This window comes from Neodiprion fabricii, chromosome 4 (genome assembly GCF_021155785.1).
Source record: "Neodiprion fabricii isolate iyNeoFabr1 chromosome 4, iyNeoFabr1.1, whole genome shotgun sequence".
NCBI lineage: Eukaryota > Metazoa > Arthropoda > Insecta > Hymenoptera > Diprionidae > Neodiprion > Neodiprion fabricii.
The window spans coordinates 6,747,705-6,770,454 of NC_060242.1; the positions used below are offsets into that span (position 1 = coordinate 6,747,705).

General features: G+C 37.6%; 1 protein-coding gene across 3 annotated transcripts in view; it reads left to right on the plus strand.

Moving 5' to 3' along the window:
• Window positions 1-22,750, plus strand: part of LOC124181332 (origin recognition complex subunit 2) — a 140,067-nt gene that overhangs the window by 67,599 nt on the left and 49,718 nt on the right. The window lies entirely within an intron of this gene.

A 22,750-nucleotide genomic window follows, 5' to 3' on the forward strand; every position in this document is an offset into this window, starting at 1 on the left:
TTACTTTGGAATCGGTTGAATTAGTTCGAAACTGTTTGAAATCATTTTTGAATCGCTTGAAATCACTTTGAAACTGTTAGAAACTCGTTGATATTAGTTTGAGACCGGTTGGAATAGCTTTGGAATCGATTGAATTAGTTCGAAACTGTTTGAAATCATTTTTGAATCGCTTCTGATCACTTTGAAAGTATGAGAAACTCTTTGATACTAGTCCAAAACCAGGTAGAATTATTTTTATACCACTCGAAATTATTTCAAAGTCGTTCGAAATTGTTTGCCACGTGATAATTAAACGAATGGCCGGTCGAAAAATTACTTCCTCGAAAGTGTCTTTGCGCGGGAAAACTTTAGACATTTTTTTTATGTACGCATTTTTATACGATATTTGATTTGAGATCAAACGGGTTTGAAGTGTAATTATTGTATGTAAGAACATTATTGAAACATTTTTAAATCATTTTATCGTATATTAGCAAATATTCTTAATGAAAAAAATTAATTTATTAAAATAATACTCAGCCAAACTATAAATATTAGAAAACTCTAATATTCTTTCATTCCACAAATATATCCTATAAATTGACTATTCTTATTTATATTTTTTACTTTTATTTCTATAATTAAAATAATTTTTTGTTACTTTATGAGAGAAAGTTTTTTTTTTTTTTTTTCTACGTTATTAGATTCAAAAAAATTAAACAAATTAACTTGACCTGAAAATGATGGTAAATTTATTTAAAATTTTTAACCCCACATCAACTTTCTTTCCTTACGTACAATATGATTATTAATTACGAACCACATTCCGCTCCGGTTTATCGCACAATCCTTACCGCTTGCTCGGAAAATTGAATTCTAGTTACGAGCTGCTGTAACGGCATGCCCTTGATATTATGTATCGCAAAATATGTATGCACAGGTATTCGTTTTACACACGAATATAAATACACACGCACACACACACACACACACACACACACATATCCGCGTACGTTACATACTTACGTAAACCTTTCGACGTCAACCAAATCGGATTTGCCGATTGAAGTGCAGAGCTGTCAAAATAAAAATCCTCGACGTCGATGCGTCGCTGTGACGTGATTGCGATTGAAAATTCACATCCCGGCTTCTGTCGTCTTTCATGAATTTTACAAGTATATCAATTCTCACCCCTTCAAATTTATCACCACATTTTCATGGTAATTTTTATTCACGATTCGCGTTTGTTACGCGGTTATGAAAAAAAAAAAAAAAAAAAAAAAAATGATGTAACGAACACCTTGATGCTTGAACTATTATTATTGTTATTTTTTATTTATTTTATTTTTTTTGTGGTATTTTGATTACCCTGCACTTTTATACTTGGATGTTTTTCACATCGCACTATTGAAAAATGGAAATTATATAAGAAATTTGGAAAACCTGAAAATTTGTACAGTTTGAAAATTTCATGTTTTATCGTATTTGAGTATTTCAAAACGACGTTGCGCGAGTGAAAGTGTTGCAACGGAAGAGAAGGAAAATATGAAAAACTGCAAATTGTGCCATTCGAGTTGTATTTCTACAACTGTCAGAAATATATGGAAAAAAGACACGCGACGAAATATTTTCCTTCGAAAAACTGAAAATTCAAAATATTAACAATCAAACTATCGAATCCTGTGAAAGTTTAAAAATGTCAAATCAATTCGTTACTATCATGTCACACGGTCACGTTGGTTAGTCGAATTTTCGCATAAATAATCAAATATCGCTAAAATGTGTTGCGCAGAATTTGTTTTTTTTTTTTTCGTCTCGATAAACGTTAGGTCGAAGGAGGGGGGGAGGCATCGAGATCTCGCTAATTAGGAACAGTACACAATTGCGTGACCCATATGCTCCATATAATTATTGCGCACATTGTTATTGGTAATTTTATATTTGCGTTAATATACATATGAATTTTGTTTTTATTTTCCTCTGTTTTTGTTTTTTTTTTTTCTTCGAATCTTTAATTCGTGTTCGTGCGCCTATGTGTGTTACACTCATTTGGCCTACTTGATTTAAACGAACCGACCCTGCATTCATACGGGAGGAGTGTATTCAGTGACAAAACCAGGTCACGTACTCGAGACTCGAGACTCGACTCGACTGTACGAACTTAACAAACTTTCAACACCCGTAACGAACAACTTTCATCGTAAATCATAAACAGTGCATGTGACACGCCAATTAACGTTATTGTTGTCGTTGTTGTTGTTGTTGTTTTTATTACTACCGTCGCACAAAAATTAATTTCCTTTCCTCTAAATTTTTTCTTTCACGTGCACGGAAAGAGAAAGAGAATGATAATTTGTTCTTCCCGTGCATGCACAGCTTGTGCAAATACCAAATAATACCTGTCGTTTACCGCAGCCACGAGTTTTTGGAGATGAAATTTTTTACTTTCAACCGACACGATCGGAATTATAAAATTAATTTGTTAGTTAGATTTGAAAGAAAAAGTTTAAAAAAAAAGAGAATAAAATTCCGGTGCTCAGTTTATTGTTAACTTAACTTGGCTTAGAGAAATTTTTCTCTCTTCTTCTTGTTTTATTTGGGACAATTTTTGCTCCGATTTTTTTTTTTTTTGCCTTTTCTTCTTTGCTCCCGGCTAACGAGTAAAAAATTCTATTTCGCTGAAATTTTTACACATCTGCGCATAAATTTTACGACATTTTCGCCAACAAAGACGACATATGTTTATCCCCCCCCCCCCCCCCCGAACGAAACAGTTGGAGTAAAACAATTTCTCTTTCAGACGTCGTTGAAAAAGTTTTTATCTTTACGACATGTTTAGAATATTAAATCCGAGAATTAAGTTAATCTAGTTGTACATGTATCTAGAGTTGAAAAAAGTACAAGAAATAGAAAAGAAAAATTAATTAATCTTGCTCCATATTTTAGTTAAATTATTCGAGAACTCATCTTTTGTTTTTTATTTTTTTGGTGATTTAACAATCTTCTTTGACAGGTCGACAAATGCTTTAAGAAAGTTCTCGAGTTAATGCCAAGATTTCGAGTTTTCTTTTACGTACAAAAAATCATTTCATTTCAGGCAATTTCACAATAACGATCGAAAGATCCTCTCTACTCGTTCCTCAATCCTCGTGGCTGTCGATTTCTAGACCGCGGTCAGGTTTATATTATAGGTGCGGGGCATGTAATGAGATGTTTATTATCCTATATCGGCGTGGAAATTAAGCGCACGCGTTCATCGGCCGAATTTACTCTGCTTCAATTATGTAAATCGCTTGAGGCATTCGTGTGTGCGTTTTTTTTGCATATATTTTTAACCTCTTCCTCCTCGCCTGACGTTCTGTACATTCTCCCGGTGTGCATCTCATCATGTATTATTGCAAACAGTATAGATTTCGACCCACTTATTGCCGTGTTTTTTTCTTTTTTTTTTTTTTCCTGCGACTTTTAATCCGTAGAATCAAAACTTGTGTGAAAAGACGTGATTGTTGCACATTTTTCACAGTTAAATAATCTTTGTTTCTCTTTGTTATACTTCTTATGCTTTAATACAGTTCTCATTTTCATATTTATACTTCTTTTTCTGCTTTTCTTTTTTGCTCAGTATCCTCATTTACTCGTTTTAGTCGAAAATATCATAATTATCGACAATTAATATCATATTATCCAGACAATAACGATTATCACAATGAATTTGTTTGGCAATTAGTTGATTAAATTTGATTATGAGAAAAGAAATGCAACTTGAGTTTCGGTAACGATAATAAGTAATGATCAAACACAGAATTTTTACTACCGTTTTAGTTTAAAAAAAACCAACCATACGAACTTGCATTTTTAATTTAATCGATCAAATATCTCAGCCATTTAGAGTTGATTTATCGAATCGCGAGGCCTGATTTCTCTAGCGTATAAAATCGACGGAAGAAGATTATTGGATTGAAGACAAGGTGATAAAAACGAAGAAAACGAGATTAAGAACAAAGAAACCGAGAGATTGAACTGCCATGAGCGAAAGTACACCAGCAGCAGCCATCCGGCCCTGATTTTTATTGAACCTTGATTTGAAATCGGCACGATTCGGAACGCGCGACGCCTCTGATGACCTCGACTTCACTTCGCTTCGCTTCACTTTATACTTCACTTCACTTGGATTTATATATACTGCACTTATCTTTGTTCCAATTGTATGCATATTGTGTATACAATCACGTTTCTTCGTAACCTGCAGTGTAGTGACTTTCATTTTAGGATTTTTTATTTTTAAAGCATTTTTGAATCGCTTGAAATCACTTTGAAAGCTTTAGAAACTCCTCGATGATGGTTTGAAACCTGTTGGAATCACCTTGCAATCGGTTGATATTCTCAGATATTAGTGTGAAACTGTTTGAAACCATTTTGGAATCCCTTGAAATCACTTCAAAAGTGTTAGAAACTTCCTGATGTTAGTTTGAAACCGGTTGGAATTATTTTTGAATCGTTTGAAGTCACTTTAAAAGTGTTAGAAACTCGTTGATGTTAGTTTGAAACTGGTTGGATTTACTTTTGAATCGATTTGAAACTCACATTAGTTCGAAACCGTTTGAAATCATTTTTGAGTCGCTTGAAATCACTTTGAAAGTCTTTGAAGCTCCTTGATGTTAGTTTGAAACCGGTTTAAATTACTTTGAAATCGGTTAAAACTCAGAAATTTGTTTGAAACCGTTTAAAATCATTTTTGAATCGTTTGAATTCACCTTGAAAGTTTTCTTGTCGAGATTTTTCCCATATTCGATTACAAATTGTTCTGTATTTTGAAAATGGATCGACTTTTGTGACCGGTTATCCAACGATTAAATTATCAAAAATATTAACACTTACGTTAATCGGTGAGACCGAGACGCGGTTAATTAAATTTTGATCATTCAATTGATCATTTGATGCAACGGTTAATTTTCTGTACCTAATAATCGTTTCGTCCACTCCTCCATTTATTATACAAGAGAAACGTTTCTTCCCCAGAAATTGAAATCGAGTGTAAATTTTGTACGGTGAATTAGTTTCGCAAATTCTTTTTTATCTGTCGAATTTTTTTTTTTCTTTCTTTTCATTATATTATTTGGTTCTATTTGTTGCGTTTATTCTTGAAGTATTTTCTCCTTATTGTCAATTATTTCATTTCATGTCATGTTTTTTTTTTTTGCTTTTTACAAAAATGAATGCTTAACCCCTGACAGGCAATGAGGGTAAAATTTTCGCCCCAAAAAAATCTTGTACTCTTTTAGCAGACTGTAAGGATTGAACTCATTAAACGTGTACTTTTATTTGTTTAGCTCAACTTAATTACTCTCATAATACAACCATTTTATGCGGAATTGTTTGAACTTTAATTGAAACAAAAAATTTCGATAGCTTTCTTACAAGCTGAGATATTTGAAATTGATTTCGACTGGTTATTTTTACACTCATTGCCACGAGAGGTAAACGATTTGGATGCTTGCCTGTCAGCGGTGTTAAACATGGTGAAAAATGTCGAAGATTACTCAGCAAGTCTCTTAAACTTTGCATCAAACATTTTGAATCATATTTTTGAAAAAATTTCTCCAAAATCAATGACACTTTTTACGTTATTCGAACAGTATGTACGTTTCTGACGTAGTCGAAAAGGTTTGAGAGTTTTTTCAACATTTTTAACATATTCAAACATTAATGTTTGCGTCTCAAATATATTTTTTATACATGTGTTGCAAAAAAATAAGAAATAATAAAGGAATGAAATTTTTGCCTAAAAAGGTTTTAATAAAATTCAAAACTGAGAGATCGAAAGCCGATTGTGTTGGCATTAGAATGCCCTATAAATTTGCATTAGAATTGGCAAACCCGTTTAGCCTTTTACTGACATTTCAATGTTAGCGACGCTTTTTCTCGGTAACTGGGCGATAACAAACGGTACACAATATCTTACGTCAAGATTCATATCTTTGTGAATAATTTGATGGGCTATTAACATGAATGATTCGAAGGCTGCGGAGATTAAAGCTGATTGTGAAATGAAGATAGTAAACTTTTGTCATTACAAGTTCGTATTTGTTCCTGTTCCAATTTTGAAACGTGATAATAAGCAGTCTACTTAGCTGAAAATTCTCAAATTTCATAGCCTAGGACTAGTCTTGAAATAAATTCATAAAACAACAAAATACCGGAAAATTGATCGTTCTGTTAAAAAAAAATCACCACTAACTGAATTTTCGATACTTTTAGCAGAAAATTGACCAACTAATTCTCAAGCCACAGATGTTTGAGAAAAAGAATAAATCAACGATTTTTACGTAGAATCCACTGTGAGGATGTCGTGGGGTCCGTTTGACCCCGGTTCTCCATTTTTCATAAACGGATTTTTAAACCATTGATAAGTATTTCCTAGTGGGAATAAACAGTTTCAGCAGTCACGCGTTGTTTAAAAAAGTTTGAAGGAGCCTCCGGGTATACATTATTTAATATATATATATGTATGTATATATATGTATATGTATATTCATACTCGACAATACGAGATGCTCAGTAACTGGAACACTGCTGCGAATGGGCTAAAAGCGACTTTCGTGCGAAACGAAAGAGCAAAAACGGGTCACGCCTTGTCGCTCGACCTTATCTCCGACTCGGCAACGACATCCTACATCGTTGATACGCGATAAAGAACGTTCAAATAAGCCCATTCTCATGGATCCACATCCACGTAGTTCAACGCTCAGTGCAGTGGAATGTGGCCGTGTACACGAACGCACACTCGTCACCCGGAAATCTAAGCCTTTTCATTATGCACACGTGGAGCTCGTGTAACGTGTCATCCTTGGCTTCAAGTTCCATACATACACGTGTTTGCAGTTCATTGTAATCCTCGTAAAAGTAACTGTGTTTCTAGTCTCATCGCAGCGGAAGAGGCGGTTCGGCATCGAAAAGAGTTCAAGCAACATTCATCTAAAACTCTAGTACGTGAACGATTTCATCCATTCGTTCCAAGTTCTCGGAAGTCGTTCGGTCAAGTCGCTTAAAGTCATTTGAATTAGTTACGCCACGGACTGTGAAGCCAGTTCTGTAGCTTGAAGTCGATGCAAACGATTCGAAACTTGACGACAACTCTCAAGTCCTTCCAAATCACTCTAAATTCTGAATTCGTTCGCTCGTTCTTTAGTAACTTGAAACCAATTCGAGTTTCTTTAATTACTGTCCAAGAGTTTGATCAAAGCCATCTAAAATTGTGCCAAGTACCAATTGCTTCGAAGTGGTAAAGCACCTCATGAGTCACGTTCAAGTCCCTCGAACTTAACCAAAGTCTTTTCATTCGAAGTTGCTAAAAGCAGCTCGACATCCTTCGGTTTGGTCGAAACCTTTGGAATCCACAAACTCCGAGCTTGACTCGTGTCTCAGAGTTCCGATTTATCAGGTGATTAGATATTCGACAGAAGATAGATCCAATTTCGTCGATCATTTTCCAGCGATGTCTCAATTCCTTTCAAATCACTCCAAGTTCTGAATTCCCTCATTCGCTCCTTAGTAACTTGAAACCAATTCGAGTTTCCTTAATTACTGTCCAAGAGTTTGTTCAAAGCCATCTAAAATTGTGCCAAGTACCAATTGCTTCGAAGTGGTAAAGCACCTCATGAGTCACGTTCAAGTCCCTCGAACTTAACCAAAGTCTTTTCATTCGAAGTTGCTAAAAGCAGCTCGACATCCTTCGGTTTGGTCGAAACCTTTAAAATCCACGAACTCCGAGCTTGACTCGTGTCTCAGAGTCCCGATTTATCAGGTGATTAGATATTCGACAGAAGATGGATCCAATTTCGTCGATAATTTCCCGCCGAGCACCGACGAAATCATTGCACTTTTTTTCCACGCCAGATGACTTTCGCCCGGCTTTCCCGAATGCCTTTTGCGTGGCATCAACAGGACGCAATAAGTTACTCCGAGTGCTCGGCAACTGGAACATGCCGAGTACGCAAGGTTATAACGAATGCAGTCATTGTACCAGAAGGTGCAGTGTTCTCATAATGGGAAATGTGGAAGCATCGCCGAACAAACAGTCCTGAAAACTGAGTGTGGCACCGTCGCACCTACCTACTTTCATCTTTTGTCCGCATCCAGCAGACTGGACTTCCGCCTCGGCCGGACGACGACGGACCGCAAAACGATCCAACCCGCGATTCCGACCCCTTTCTCAAATCACCCACGCGGATATAATAACTATTGGCTTTCCATGAAAGCATGCTCTGCGCTCTCTTACGTTAAGTTATAGGTGCCCGTCAACGTGGCCGCGTGTATCGCCTGGACCTCGTTGGACTGAAAAAGGACTACGAGAGGAGATAGCTTCGAGAACCATGAAGGAACGTTAAGGGGTAACACCACTGTAAATGCCTAAAAATTTGAAATTTTGTTTTTTTTTTCAATGGAACAAAAAGTAATAAGACAATAATATTCAAGGTAGTTATCGGGCATGTGTTTAAGAATAATCCAAACAAATTATTAACAACAAATTTTCAAAAATGACGACACTGGAGCCGTTCTCGCGAAACGTGCGGCACGCGATGTAACTGGTATAAATTTGAATCTGAGAAAAAAAAACGTCATCTAGTCTACGTATAAATGCGTGGTGGATTTTTGATAAATTAATTCAAAAGTTATTTACTAACAAACAAGTACCCTTTTTTTTATCGAATATTGTACATTTTCATTCGAATACTCGCCAATTACACAAAAATCAATATTTTCGAAATATCCTGCGTATTTCTATAGCTATTGATACGTAGATTAGGTTTTTTTTTTTTTTTTTTTATTTTATTCTCTTCCAGATTCAAATATGCAATTTGATTCGCGAGAATTGCGCCAGTGTCGCCATTTTTTAATATTGGTTGAGAACAATTTTATCTATTACACTTAAACACATGCCTGATAACTTCCTAAAATATTATTATCTTATGACTTTTTTTTCCATGCAGAATAAGTAAAAGTAAGAAAATGGTGAAAAAAGCGGTTTTCTTTTTTGTAGACAGTGATGTTACCACTTGACGTAACGACACATCAGGGAACCATTATTATTGCACAATTGTCGAACGACTTTTATAAGGAGTTGGCTTTTTAAGACAAGAGTACGTTTTGTTTATTATGGTTTGCTAAATTTCTCACATTTCTCCCTTTCACCTTGTAGATGTTCGAATCGAGAATCGAGCTTCGAGAGAAAGGGAAACGGGATAAATGAATTTATTACCTCACGGAGAGCAGGTGAATTTTTTCATACTCGTTCATGAACTGTCTTATTTATGTATAAACCGCGTTACGTTACAAGCAGTTGTATAAATTTGTAGCAAGCGTTATACGGAGGCGGAGAATTTAACGGTTTAGCTGCACTTCCTGAACGTAGAAATCAGGCGTTGCTCGATACACGCGGTTGCATTGGCGATAATCGTGTAGGAGATAGCGATAACTTTAACAGAAAGCAACGCGTGGTTGACTCGATATGCGTTATTCATGATACAAGGTATCGTCGCATACAGCAGGACGAACGCGCGAGTGAAAATAATTGCTGGGAAAATTCTCTCGTCCTCGAATATAAACTTGATATTCATTGAACCGAGGGCGGAGTTGAAGTTCCGAATTTGATAAGTTCCGAAAGCGCCTAATTCCGAATTATTTAGCGGCGAAGGTTGAAGTAAAGTAATCAAACTTCGAAGAAACAACAAAGTTTCGAATGGTCGGACAGCCGGCGGATCAAAGTTCCGAAAATTCAAGTTTCGGTAGAGAAACATTCGGAAAAATAAAGTTTCGATACAGTAAAAGTCCGAAAATTAAAATATATTCACGCAGCGTAGTTCACTCAACTAGCGGGTGTGAAAAATGAGAGAAATTGAAAGTCGGAACGACCAGGATTTCGAACGTAAAAATATCGAAAATCCAAAACAACAAAAAGATCAAACTGGTGAAATTTCACTAAGCCAGAAATTTGCAGAACTGAAAATCTTGGATCATTCAATGTTTCGATGTTTCAGATTTTTTAATTTTCTCGTTTTTGCAATTTTGGAATTTTGACTTGTTCGAGTTATGCCCTTTCGGAATTTAGCCATTTCCGAACTTTGAGCGTCAGGCTTCGGACCATTCGAAACTTTGACGTTTCGTCAAATTTTCATTTCTGTACTTCAAATTTCGCCACAAAAATTCGGAATTTGGCGCTTCTGGAATTTTTCAAATTCAAAATTTCAACCCCGCCTCGTTCTATCGTACGTTAAACAAGTACGTCGTCATTAAATTTTTACAAATCTTCCACGTTTTCAATACGATTACGAAAATAGAATTTCGGATCGCACGAATCTCAGGTCCGCGCAATTATTGCGTTGCGTATAATCGTTCGATACTCTGTCTCAACTAATCATACGAACATCTGATTCTTTTTATCTTCTAACAAATCCACTACTATGTTAACTTAGACACTAAACGGAACAGAAAAGTGACTACCTAATTGAAATTTAAAGAAGTGAAAACTTGGTCAACGTTTTCGTTTCATTGTTTCTATTTCATATAACGTATATCTAGATCTCTTTCTCACTTGAATTTTGAACTTTCGCTGAAACAAATTCGCTTTGGGATATTCAGATCGAGTTATCGGATCTTCAGACGCTATCGAAGAACGCTATTATGGAAATTTTCACTTTACATTTCTGTTTTATATATTATCTGTTTCATTCATGGTATATATTCATCCATGGTTACCTTAAGAGTATTACACACGTGTATATGTATGCGTATACATATGTATGTATACGGATAATAGGCATGTACTCCTGCATGCGATTTCCTGACGTAATTTAGAAAGTTCGCGTTAGAGACATTTGCAACTGATTTCGCTTATGGCACGCTTACATATCGTTTACTGCATTCCCCCTTCGTCCCTTCTTCTCTTCGTTGTTGTCTTCAGCTAGACCGCCGTTATATATACATATATATATATATATATATATATATGCGCGTATAACGCTTACATAGTTTATACAAATTTACACCGTCGAATGTTTCGCCACGGGTTTTCGGATCGAAAAGATAACCGAGCGCCCCATTATTTTACCATACAAATTTCTGGCAGACACTGCGATAAGAAGTGTACGTATACGACAACGAAATTATTCGCAATTGAAGCAATTTGAAAATATTTTCATTTCTTTATTTTTCAAATCAAGTCCGATCGTGTATATAAAATATACTTAAATGCGTGCACCTGAGTGTATTATTTTGTATCTTGATCGTACATCGTCTCTATACATAATTATATAACTATATAACTTACATCATGCGTGTATAAACGGTTAATAAATTCTCGTTGTGAAAACGAAAATGAAGATAAAAAGAAATGGAATTGACCGAATCGAGCGAATGGATTTCGTCGGACGGTCGGTTAAAATTTATTGCATCACCGTAATTTTCTTTCTATTTTCGCTATTTTTGTCGACCGTCATTTTGAGCAGCAATTTGCCTGCCGGCAGGGGAGTAATTTTCAATGCTTGTAATTTTCATACGCAAGAAATTCATTGATCGTCCAAATGAGGTATTCATTCGCATCGAGTCAAGACTGTGAAAACACTTTGCAACGCTGCGAAAAATTTCATTTGTTACAGTAACTAGAAAAATTCAGTAAAACAGGTATCATTAAAAAAACTGTTTGAATATTGTTGAAATTACGAAAAACAAGGTACACGTAACCAATTGCAACGCAAAATCAGTTTCTTCGGTTTACTCTACTTTTTTAGTTAAACAAGGCTTTAACGTCAATTTATCGTTGCACGAGCGTTAAATTTTCGCAACGGCTGCAAGAAAATATAGCAACAGCGATCGTAACAAGAAAGAATAGTAACGGATACTAGACTTTTCGGTAACAGCTAGAAAACTAATTTTCATTTTCTACCTAGAACAATATTTTTCGATTGCGGTAAAAAACGAAAGTAGTCAAGGACTGAGCGGTAACCGGAACTAAAAATTTCTCTCAGTGAAAATTTGTTCTTCTTCTCTCTCTCTCTCTCTCTCTTCGCATTTTGCCGCCGACATCTCGATATTAACGCGGAAGATTGACGATGTATAATCGGACGACTTGAGTTGGTTATTTAGTTATTTAGGTTTCGTATAAATAGAATATCTGGCTCGAGTCCGCTCAGCCCTGCATCGGGGCAACTACACTGGCTGACACATCGGATACTTCAAATACACCGAATGCACCTTATGCGGTTAAATATATCCTCGATCTCGGCAGGAAACTGGGCTGGACAGGATATTGGCTGCGCATTGAGAGAGAGAATAGTCGTTGAATAGAGAAAGAAAAAAAAAAACGAAACAAAAGAAAGAAATTGTTTCGATCAACTAAATGCGGCATTCACAAACGGCGAAACGAACATTTGATTGTTACAACAATTTAAAAGTCGCACGAATTATATTAAACGTAATTCCGTTGCTTGAATAATTGTTTAACACAAATACGAGGATATCCACAGTCGACGAATCATCGAGTTAAGGAATATGACAATCATTTTGTTAATCTGAATATCCTACTTTTTAATCCAAGAAATTAAACTTTTGATCTATGCAAGATCCTGTTCTGTTGGTTTAAAAACATCTCAGTTAACGGAACTTGATATTTAGATGAAAAAATTACAGCTAGGTACAAGAAATTGAACATTCAGTTCTGTGTAATGTTTCAATCGTTGATTGAAACGAATTATTTGTTGACTCTAGTCTCATATCGTTGGGATAAACAAATTCTTAGGTTATAAAGTAAGGTAACGTTTCGTTATAATTATTCTAAATTTCTATCGACGAGACCGAATCATGGAATGAAAAGAAGCCCTGCAATTATTTGGAATGATGCCGATCGAGAATAATATTGAAATTTTCAACCTAATTACGACAGTCGATAGATTTTTCAGAAACGCATTTTTAGTTACCGATTAAACGCCGCGTGATTCTCTTCGGGATCCGAAGCATGGACATGAAGTTTTCATCAGTATTTCAATAATTTGGAAGCAGTGAAAAAGCCGATGAAACAGTTCACTTGACCAGTGAAATTCTCCCAATCGCCAAATTATTTATTCGACGTAAATATTTCGCTCATATCCAACAAGCTAAAAACTTGGATTTTATTACCTTCGTGTTTTCCCAGCTGCTTCACACGATCGACTTTAGTGGTTTTTTCTTTCAACGAACAAAATATTCAAAAGTAGCTGAACTCGTTAGCCTATTCGTGATTGTAGATGGATTCGTTAAACTATTTGTATGAAAACAATTTTGTTCTTGTTTAGACTGATACATGCATTTGAATCAACAAAAGTATTTGCAGTTAGTCGATTAATATTCGCTGACTTGGATACGTAAGCGAAACAAGTTAGAAACTTAATTTGTTTCTTTCAATCGTCAAAAGTTCCCGACAAAAGGCACATTTAGTTCATTCAACCATACGTGTTAAACAATGTAAATACAACTTTGAACGGAGAGAATAAAAATCACCTAGTCTGACGAAATCATTTTGTTCACTAAATCACATGCAGGGGTTGATTCAAAAGGATCAAATTTGACTCCGCGTAATACTGAATTATTTGACGATAAAAAATTACTTGTCGAAGCGATTGCTCGCATTTAAATGCAGGTAACTCGTTTGCTTTATTTGACCTGATAGAATTTATCATGCTAACTACGGTGTATTTATTTTCACAAACTAACGATTAAAGCCACAATCAATTCATCCAATTAAATCGAGTCGGGTGATTTAACGACTTTTGTCTCTCCGTGCAGGCATTGTCGAATCAAAGTTATGAATTATTTACTACCCTGAAAGATTTTTGTTATTCTAGATTATTTGACAAGAAAAAAAAAAAATTAAAAAATTCTACTCAAAATTCAAAGATTTTATATCCAATAAAGAAACTACTTTCGACAGGGTAATAAATAAAAGTAAAAATCTGTCAAACATTCTCATTCTTATCGTTCTGCGTCTTATAGGTCAGTTGACGATGTTTTCTGCTCGTTTCTTTTCTTTTTTTCTTTATATTTCCGTCGATTTTTTCATCGAAAAATGAAATCGACGAAACGTTTCGCAACCGATTATCTCATTGAATATAAAAACGACTCTCGGGATCTCGAGGCAATTTGAAACCCGTCTTCATTGTTTCCGTTCCTGTTACGGTTTCGACCGTTCGACCGTCTCACGATTAGCAATCGCCGCTGTTCTACTCGTGCGTTATTAAATCCGAACACCCCGCTGCTCGGTTTACGGCTTACGGTTTACATAATTGTCTGGTACAGGAAGTGAAAGCGAACCGTTACTGAAAATCCGAGCGGCGTATATGTGATATACTTTTACTCTTTGAAACCTGCAGCAGCTCGGCGAGCAAAGCCAATTTTACTTGTTTATACTCCGTGTGCGCTCTCTCTCTCTCTCTCTCTCTCTCTGTGCAGTGCTTTCACAGAGAAAACCGAGTCAAAGCCACCCGACTGTAGCTTTCGCGTGCTTTCAACCCTGTTTGTCCGAATCCCAGGCATATCGACAGTGTGCGCGCCAACCGATAGTGGGTAAAATATATCGGGGTACTAAAACAACGGTCAATAAGCGGGAACAACTCGATTCACCGATAAACTCGCCTTTTTTAACTTCCCGTCTTGCTGTTCTCACAGAAAAATGTGAGTTATTTCAATCGCCCCGAAAATGAAAAATTGAGCTCTCGCTAAATCCCTACGTTTTGTAGTTTGGAAAATCATTTCTAATCATTTTCGGATGGACGTACGTATGTGATCAATTTTTTTGTTCGACGACATCTTGAGAACGAGTTACAGAATTTCAATGATTTTGGTCTGTATCAATGCGGCTTTTTCAAACTGAAAACTGATCAGATTTTCGTTATGATCGTTTCGCTAATTTTTCAATTATTCAAATAACAAAATTCGAAAAAATCCAGCAAAAGTGATGATATTTTGAGAATGGATAAATCGATTTGAAGAAAAATTGGTACCGTATCGTTTTTTTGATCGCTTATCAAGAATCCAAGGTCAGATTTGCAAAATTTAAATTTGGCGTATTCAATAAGTGGACAAAAAAAAATACTATAAACATTTTGATTTTGACGAATATAGACGATCGTCGGTTTGTTGGGTGGCTGATCACGTATTAGAAGTCGGATTGCGAAATCTTAAATGGCGATCCAATATTGCTAAAAAAAATTTTTAAATATACGGGTTTTGGTAGAAATTGGTAGGTGGAGGTTTTTTGGGGTCACCGATAACGAATCCAAGGTCAGACTTCCAAAATTTGTAATGGTGGATCCGTCATGGTGGTTCAAAATACGCAAAAAAAAAAAAAAATTGTCGTATTTTCACGTAATATGGTATCCGAGGGCCTTGAAATCGTTAATCATGAATCTGAATTTGTAGTTCGAAATTCGAATTGTATATTATGCTTTTTTTCTCTTTAAGAACTTTGTACCAGAAGTGTGAAAACGGGAAGTCCGAAGGCTGGTTCAAAGCCAGTATAAAGTCATTTGTTTCGTATGTAGGTAAAATAACCGACTCGCGAATGGAAAGCTTTTCTTCTTTCAGGCTACCATTTTTCATTCCTCGAGTTTTAGTCGTTTAGCAAATTTCGAGGTAAGAATATGAAATCATTGAACGATAATTCGGCGGTAAATCAATAATTTGTCATAAACGCATCGGGAAGATTAGAAAAATGCCAAAGTTAAAAATTTTTTTGAATATATGTCGTTTATCCGACGACTTTTTACGCGACGTGGTTTTGCCGAGCGATCAAGGTACGAAAGTTGAAAAGAAACGCGGTTAACGGCGTCGAGAAATTATTAGGTGTTGTGCCATCGAGTTTGCTGCGAAATCGTGACAACCGACGCGCCTTGACATCTCGCGAGTGGTTTCTTTATTCATTTATTTACTTTTCTTTTACACTTTTTGATTTCTTATCGATATATGCGCGCAAAGTATGTAACGCAAATTCTTTTACGTCGCAGTGTCCCTGATCATCGATCGGGCTATCCTGAAATCATTAGCGTCGAATATGTTTCCAGCAAATTTCGAACACTGTTTCATCTCGCGTGATTCAATCCTCTCCGAACCGTTGATTGACCTAGTAACTATTCAGGTCTGTGTGACGATTATTTAAGAATTCAATGAATGAAACAGTGTCATTTATGATAAATTTAATTGAACGATCGATTCTGAGGAAAAAAAGAAACAGTCGGATGTAACGACATCAGCAACAACGACAAAAAAAACGACCGACAACGATTCATAAATCAGTTATAATTCAACTATAAACATCGAAAAAAACAAAAAAAAAAAAAAAGAAACGACTACGATTCAATTTCTAGAACACATGTAACACGCACTTTATTTTCATATACCGTAACACATTCGTGTGACTTGATATTACAGAATCGAGCCAACTTGTTTGCGTTCTGACCTCACTTTTTATCAATCGAATGAGTGAAGTAACTCGATTTTCACACATGTTGCGCATAAAACGTAATATCTGCGGAGAAAGAGGGAAAGAAAGAAGTAAAAAAAAAATGCTTCGATTTTCTCTTAATTTTTCCCTCAGCGGATTATAAATAGATATTTTTTTTTTTATAATACGTAGAACGTAGTTTAAAGTAAGAAAAGAAAAGAAAAAAAAATTAGTAAAATTAATGCAAAGTCAAACAGCAACAGCGATAAATTTGATCATGATAATAGTAGAAAATAGATAGGATCGTTTATTATACTATTCAAATTTATTTCATTGACCGCGATTCAAATTCAGTTACACGAGTCTTTTTCTGATTGCGCGTGTATGTTTTTACAATTTTTATTTTGCTTAATCGCGCCTCGCGGTAGCGAAAAAAACGACCTTCCTCAATAAGTTTTAAGAAGAAAACGAGAAGGAACAAATGAACGTAGAGTTTGATAATGAAACGATGACGACGATGATGATAACGAGGTGGAGATTAGAGGAAGAGAGAAAGACGAGAGAAATGAATAGTGTGTAATTCGCATTATCTACAAAACGCCTACATGAGTGTTTGGTTAATGCCGGGTACAACACGAATATTTGTGCGTATTCACGTGTATGGAGACCAACTTGGAGCAGTCACGTCATTACAGCAATGAAGTGTTGAGTAACTCGTAAAATTCGAGTCAGGCACTCTCTCGTTTCGCGCTGCTTGAGAAAAACAGAAGATCCATCCATCCATCCATCCATCCATCCATCCATCCATCCATCCATCCATTCATTCATTCATTCATTCATTCGTATGTGAAACGACACTGCAGGAACACCAGTAGCACCGGCATCATCAGCAGTTTGAATATTCGAGGACGACTTTCGATTCTTCTTTCAATTACACGCAGTAATGACAGCCTGAAACTATTCAATAGACTTGTGCAAGGGATTGAGCTGCGAATCTATGGAGAAACATCTCGAAGACAGATTCTTGTTGCTGTTAAACCCGTCCTTTCATCCTTAAACAAACTGTTCCGTTATTTACGTTCTTTATTTAAACGGCATTCGGTATCTTGCATTAAATGTTCGACGAACGAATTAAACTCTGAATCATATGTATGGTGAAAACAGAGCTACGTTAAGGAGGCCTGATCGTTTGGGTTTCGAGACTTGCTTGTATTTATCTCGTTCTTTTTTTCAACAGTTCCAATTTATGGGGCGATTAAAATGACTTTTACTATCATGAACTTCGACTTGGGAACAATTTGTTATACGGTACTTGTACGTCGTGTACGTAATTGAACCGCGTGTGCGGATTGCTTGCTTTTCATTAAGTACTTCGCGGAATTACCCGTGCAAAATTTGATTCACGACGTTGTAGGTCTGACGCTAAAGTTTATTGATTGTTCCCAGTCCCGAGGTGTCACTGATGTTAAACCTGCCGCGGAAAAGACAATTTATTATATAATTTATGAGTGCGATTACGTGGTTATTAAGAAAAGTTCGGGAAATTGATGAAAAAATGCGAAAAATATGGGATTCGGTCAGACAGTAACGCGAATCGGACAATCGCAACACGCAAAATTACAAAATTCCGGCTACTTTTTCAACACATTGCACATCGTACACGCGATATCGTAATGTTGAGTTATCGTTCCAAAACCTGTTTCCCTTCCCCTTCTAACTTTCAGACCAAATACGTGTCCAGGTATAAGGTAGGAATAATAATCGGGGGAGGAAATAAGAGAAGAGGAGGTACGTTCCCATCATCCGTGAGCGAAGGGACCCTCCAAGAATCGAAACGAATCCCCTATCGCCCTCCGACGAAGGGCTGAATTCTCTTCCCCTCCGGAAGGCCGACGAACCCTCCTGCGGTGCAGCACAAACCCCGAATTTCTAGGACCGAGGGCTGCACAGGTTATTCATCCAGTTTCTCCCGGGTCCGAACCCCGAAGCCCAGCACCATCGTCTCTTCATCGTCTCCCTTCCGCACCCCGGCATCTGCGGCCATTCTGCAGGCCGAGCTTCTCCGCTCCTTCGCTTCCATGGCTTCGAACCACCAAATCCGGTTCGGTATAGAATAACGAAACGTGGGCGAACCCCTGCCGACGTCCATCTGTCCGTTGCGCAGTTTGCCACCTGCGCGTGGTTTCGTTAGCTTTTCATTCGAATATTACAGGGCTCTCCCTTTACCTTGAGAGCTTTGCTTCTCGACTGACGGACGAACCTTCGAAGAGGGTGTATTCGGAGGGACTGTTAGACTTTGTTTAGGGTCTTTTTTGATTGTCCAGTTTCACCGCGTCGATTTCATCTCGTCAGTTCAGGTTCTGTTGGACACGGTATGGAGGCGGTAAAAAAATCTGGAATACAGGCTGAAAGGTGCATCATTTGCGGTCAATATGGCTGAACCTATTCCTGAAGTTGGAAGTATGACTTCGATACAAATCTGTCACATTATCTACAACCTTGATTAATTTTGTTCAAAAAGTTGAGGAGACGTTGGAGTAAGCAAATGGTATTCTATACTTTCTTCTTCTTATGTTTAATGAAGTCGTTTCAGACATTGGGAAATTATAGAGTTTGCAATTGTATCTTTACGACCGCTGTAAAGAAGTTTCGAAAATTGATAGAAACAGTATAAATATTTGGAACTGGATTCTAACTTGCTTCGAGGTTACGTCATGCTGATGTTAAGTTGAATTCCATATCGGTAGAAGAAAAAGAATTTCTTCTTGTCGAAAAACGCTGTGCGTGTGAGAATCGAAACTATTTAAAGCCTATCGTTCTTCTGCCTAGATGCAAAGTGGCGAATATGAGGTTTGATTTTTACTCTCATAGGTATTTAACTTTTTAAAACGAAATTTACGCGCGTTTGTGAATGTCAACGAGCATTACGTAATCGTAAATATATTCAGGAACTGCTTTTTTCCGATACCTTAATGCCTCAAGTGTTCTAAAGTGACTCATCCTTGGCACTTTAATTCTGTGACCACGATCTTGCGCACTCGTGGAAATGGAAAGAAAACACTCGATATTGATTAACCAAAAGACAAAGGTACCAATCTTTATTATACTTCATTTCTCATAATTCCTAAACACAAACTGACGCAAAGCGTGTGTAGAAGTGGCCGGAAGTGATCGAGGTGTGAGATAACAGGTAACCGTATTATCGACGTGTTAAAGGCCAAGGCAGACAGGATGGATAATTGACGTAAATCGTCACCAGATCACCGTGAGTCTAGATGCGTATAAGATGCGAAATGCTGGATCGAAACCTGTAATAAAACTTAAATAGTAATTACAGCGATTCTCACTGTATAAAATCGTCGTAATTCGTAGTTTTTGTCCAACTATTTCAAAGTTGGAACAGAGACGCGCGTCTCGATTTTAAACTCCAAAATCCTCGCTCGGCTCTTCCTCCTTCTCGTAATGTCGAATAATAAAAAGAAGGAGAAGTAGGTTGACCAAATATTGCAAGGTTGTAAAATGTGTATATATATATATACACACGAAACCATAGTCCGAATGGAGCGAGGATTTCCCTGCAGTCGCGGCGAAGTTTCGCAAGGAATTGGAGACGGTTTGGAACCGCTTAAATCAGCAGAATTTCGTAACTGCACCGGCAGAAACGAAATTCCACTTTGAAACTCGGTCGCCCACACGCAAAGCGTGCACCTTGGCGCTACACCCAACTGCCCGCGTGATATTCGTGAAACGGATGCAATTAGAGGAGAATTAAGAACGGGGTATAACTCTGTGGGTCATCACAGGTCGCGGCCGGTCGTAGGTGATTTGACTAATGACGCGACTGGCCGATCTTTGATCCAGAACCGTTTCCTGGCCCACGCTGGAATCCTCCTTACCTCATTCGGTCAGCCTGATTGGAAACTCCGATGCGAATCCCATGATTAATGGTCAAGAATCACTGCTACAACAACGTCGAAAGCTGGACCGTTGCACATCACGATCAACGTGCACTGTCCTCCGAATGAGCACCACCCTGTCCAAGAAACTTGGTGCTACTCAGTTACGAAGAAACAATAATTTCTGTGTATCCATTGACGGCTCGACTTGCTCCACATAAGTCTGGGTGTAATAAAGGAAAGTATAACCGATCGGCGGTGATTCGTGAACCGTTCGATGCCCAGGTCCGTACTTACCACCTTCGTAAATGTGGTATACCTACAGTGTAGTATACACGTGTACTTGAATGACTAAAAAAATCGGAACACAATAGATCAGGGTCACAAGCTTCCGGTACCGTTCTTACACTTGCGTGTTGTAGATTTCACTTCGCTGACTGACAATGACCAGGTCTAGGCAGCAGCGTTTGTTATACGTGAACGAGAATATGGGCTCGATCTCATTGTCGGTTTCGTCAATAACATTGGGTCACATAAATGCAGCTCAACTCGCACACCGAGACGATACTTGACTCTGTGTTTGCACAGGCGTGTTAGTGACGCGAGCCTAGATATGGATAAGCGTGGTACGTTCTGCGTCTATTCAGGACAGGGCCGTGCTGAGGAGAACCTCCAGACGATGGTCGCTTTGAAGTCAATTTTCCTATAGTAGTCGAGAGATTGAGCTCGCACGGCCCGTTCTCTGTGGTTGATTATGGATGTTCTATTTCAGTAGACTTATCTTGCTTTTCGCTTCGGCTTCTTCTACTACTTCTCCTTCACCTTTGATGATTCTTATCAATTGCACCAGGGGTACCTTGCGAGATTCAATTTGTTATCTTTGTTTCTCGATACAGCCCTGATCACCTGGACTCCTCTGGTTTCATTGCCCACTTACCGAAGGTTCTCTATAAACGTTTGACAATCGATTCTTTCAATCTAATTGTTAGTTCACAACAAAGAGCACAAGTATTGGGTATCGTTGATTGACAACTCAGAATTTTTTGTAGAAGAGATCTAAGGAGAACTATATAAAGAAAGACTGTACTGTTTATAGTAGTCGTAGTCTCTCCGACATTTCAAACAGACTATACATCTGTCTCGTTACCAGCGGCATTGAACCGTTCGCAAATAAAGCAATTTCATACGTGTCCATATCCTTGTGTTTGTCTTATATCGGCCGATTGTATTGTCGATTACCGACGTTATTCCAATCTTTAATTACCTCTACGGAATTCGGCTATTCCAATCCGCCCATCCTTGAAGCTATTCCTCACGCCTGCAAAGCTCATTCGCGATGTGCATCTTATTTTCACATCTGTGATATTATTCCTGCCTCTGAATATATGGAATGGATCCCTCCTGTATTCGGATACTTTTCTTACCACAAACAAAGAACTTGGTTCGAGCGCCAACTACTTCTTGTGCAATGATCTTCAAGTATTCTTATAACCAGTTTGGTAACAACATTCGGAATCTTCGATAGTTCATGGATAGGCTATGGTCGAAATGAACTTGGATATCTAGGACCCCTGAAGATCGATAGAGTCGACTTACATAATCTGCTAAGTAACCAGTCTTGGCCTTTAAAGAGGATGGACGTCTTCGAACTCACGACAACACTGGGTACCTATCGAATTTATACGGATACGTGTTTATTTCGAACTACGTGAAAGTGAGTGTTTTGAAACGAAGTTATGAAAGCGAGCAAATATACGTTGAGAAAGAGAAAGAGAGAGATATAGAGATAGAGTGAAAACGGTCTTAAAACTTTGAGATCTCAGTCAGGGAAACTTAGAATTCTTATGAATTGCTCAGCTGTTGGACATCCCGAAAAATCTGAACACTCCAAGATTCAACTGTTCCGTGAAGTCAGGATCCCTGATGACTCGGTGACCCGATACTTGACTTTCTACGTATTTCCTACAGTAAATAGAACTGACGGTGTTTTCATGATTCGATTGAAGAAGGACACGATAATGAGAATGGGTTGAAACAAAGCTGTTATTACTCGAAAAACGACCACTACACGGTCTGTCCGGACGGTAACAGTTTTGAGGTAAAAGGTGTCCATCATGCGGACTAGGCGCACAATGAGTCTCCGACATGATATGGGCGCATACATAACGCCGAGTCCGTTGCGGTTCGCGTCTCGTAAATGTTGTCCTGTGCTGTGTGAAGAGAGCTGACCTACTGCAGTAAGTGGCTCAGGGCCGTTTTGGTGCCCAAATTCTCCCCACTAGGCGTTTCGGTCCCTCTTTCTCTCTCCGATCGGCTTTCGATTTTCCTTCTCCATCTCTCTTTCTCTCCGTTGGGGAGAAAATTAGACGTTGAAAAAAGCGATATCCCCCCCCATCAACATCCTCTC